Source organism: Octopus bimaculoides, chromosome 11 (genome assembly GCF_001194135.2).
Source record: "Octopus bimaculoides isolate UCB-OBI-ISO-001 chromosome 11, ASM119413v2, whole genome shotgun sequence".
NCBI classification, from domain to species: Eukaryota; Metazoa; Mollusca; class Cephalopoda; order Octopoda; family Octopodidae; genus Octopus; species Octopus bimaculoides.
The window spans coordinates 20,044,377-20,047,240 of record NC_068991.1 but is presented as its reverse complement, the minus strand read 5'-3'; positions in this window follow the sequence as shown (position 1 = coordinate 20,047,240).

Below are 2,864 nucleotides of genomic sequence, written 5' to 3'. Positions count from 1 at the left end.
TCTATCTAATCTATCTATCGAGTTGTATGTCTGTCTATAAGAGTCCCAGGTCTTAAGAACAATAATTAGTGGGGTCGATTCGTTCGATTAAAATTATTCAAGATGATGCTCCAGCATGGCCACAGTTTCATGATTAAAAAACGTTAACACGCACACACACACACACACACACACACATGCATACATACGTAAATGCTAGGCTATTGCCTCATCAGTGATACATATTAAGGTAATTGAAAAATGAAGTACTTAGTATAGGCAGTGAATGTGAAAAACATTTTATTAAAACAATTCAAGTAAACTGGATTTTAACCGAACTGTACAACGTTCTCGCCGGTTCCTGTATCCCAGTCGTATCTCTAATCGACCGCATGTTACTTTGATTCTTATTTCAGATCATTCGCGATAAGAGAATGTGTGCATAACAAAGCGCAAGTTGTCCGCATGTAAAGAATAGGTCACCGACAAGCACTGACTTTGGGCGTAATAGATTCCCTCTACTTTCGGTTTTATATTACTCTCTTCAGGCTTAAAAATGAAGGCGAATGGCTCAGTGGTTAGAGCGTCGAGCTTACAATCATGAGATAGTGTGTTTGATTCCTGGACCGGGCTGTGTGTTGTGCTCTTGAGCAAGACACTTTATTTCACGTTGATCCAATTCACTCAGCTGTAGAAAGGAGATGTGCTGTCACTGATTCCAAGCTGTTGGGTAACATGGGTGACACGGAGAGGGGAGACTGGTATAGATGGGTGACTAATGGTCTTCCAGAAACAAACTTACCCGGACCTGTGCCTCGGAGGGTAACTTTCTAGGTGCGATCCCATGATTGTTCATTACCGAAGGGGGTCTTTACTCTTTCCTGGCTTTACAAACCTTGTGACCTCAACTAATCCCATTTGATTTTTTTCTCTTTTCTATTTCAAGATCCCGTTCAGCTATGACAATATTGTCTTCATTTTGTAAACTTGATCTATTTTATATCGCATCAGAACGTTTCTTCCTTCTATTCTTTATTTGTTTATCAGCAATCAGAAGGTGGCCACATCTCGACTCTTGACCCTTTGTTGCCAGAATCTGGGAATCGCGCAAGTCTGATATGATGTCAGCATGTCTATGAAGTAGTTTCATCGCTTACAAGCGTAGTGTGTCAGGATAATCTAGGGTTATGTGTGAGATGTTCCGTATCACCCTACCTAATATCCCACTTATTCTGAGATTGTCACGATTGTTAGATAAAGAGAATTGAATAACTTGTGGTATTTTTACCGGCTGTCTACATTCTGATTCCAAATCCTGCTGAAGTCGACTTTGCGTTTCGTTCATCCGGGGTCGATCAAATAAAGTACCAGTCTAGTACAGATGAAGGCAAAAGGCTCAGTGGTTAGAGCGTCGGGCACACAATCATGAGGTAGTGAGTTCGATTCCCAGACCGGGCTGTATGTTGTGTTCTTGAGCAAGACACTTTATTTGACATTGCTCCAGTTCACTCAGCTGTAGAAATGAGTTGCGACGTCACTGGTGCCAAGCTGTATCAGCCTTTTTGCCTTTCCCTTGGATATCATCAGTGGCGTGGAGAGGGGAGGCTGATATGCATAAGCGACGGCTGGTCTTCCATAAACAACCTTTGCCTAGACGAGTGCCTCAGAGGGTAACTTTCTTGGTGCAATCTCATGATCATTCATGACCGACGGTGGGAGTCTTTATCTTTTACCCTAGTAACGCGTGTCGATGGTATCAGATGATTCCACGGCTTTAAAAACTGCTGGTTTTGTACATAAATTGAAAGCAGTTTTTTGTTCTATACAGTTATTACTATTTGCTGTTATCTATTTATCAATGAGGGTGAAGGCACGTGGCCTAGTGGCTAGGGTGATGCACTCACGATCCCAATATCGTAATCTTTGATTTCCAAACAGGGAAGTCTGTTGTGTTTATGAGGAAAACACTTCATTTCATGTTGCTTCAGTCCATCCAGCAGTAAGCGTGTAACCTTGTAACGGACAGACTGGCGTACCTCTCATGGGGAAAAATATAATCTCAGATACTTGTACGACATGGAAATCTAGTAACCGGCCCTCAGAGTCGTAGGGCACGTGAGAGCACTAAACATTTGTTAACGTGGTTTCATTGTTATTGTTCATTTTTTACTGAATGTATAACAAATATCTTTATGATGAGAGGAAAACTGTTTAACGACAGTTTCTCGTAATGCAGTGTTACTTGGATTAGACTCCGTTCAAGAATCGTTTCACTTTTGCTCAGAACTGGTCCAACCTACATCCAGGTCTTACGAGCTAAATCTATCCAAAACTTACCATGAGATTTTTCTTACATTTTGGTATTACACTACATAATTCAATGTGTTCTTTCGGTTTGTATAGCACAGGAGGGGTGATCTGAGGAATATTCGACTGCTATGAGAATCAGGTTGAGAGACATTATAGAGTCCTATGGATCTATCCCTTATCTATCTATCTATCTATCTATCTATCTATCTATCTATCTATCTATCTATCTATCTATCTATCTATCTATCTATCTGTCTGTCTATCTGTCTGTCTTCTATCTGTGTTTACTCGTCCGTCGTGTGTCTCATTCACCTCACTCCATACATATGTGTGTGTGTGTTTGTTTATGTATGTATGTATGTATATACACGCATAAACATATGCATATATATATATATATATATATATATATATATGCATACAAACACACACACACACACGCATATATACAAGGAGAACGAGAAACACAAAGAGAATGTGCTCACACAAACACGCACACACACACACGCACGCACGCACACGCACACACACAATACTGTAAGTATATATATAGAGAAAAGTCTATACGTATATGA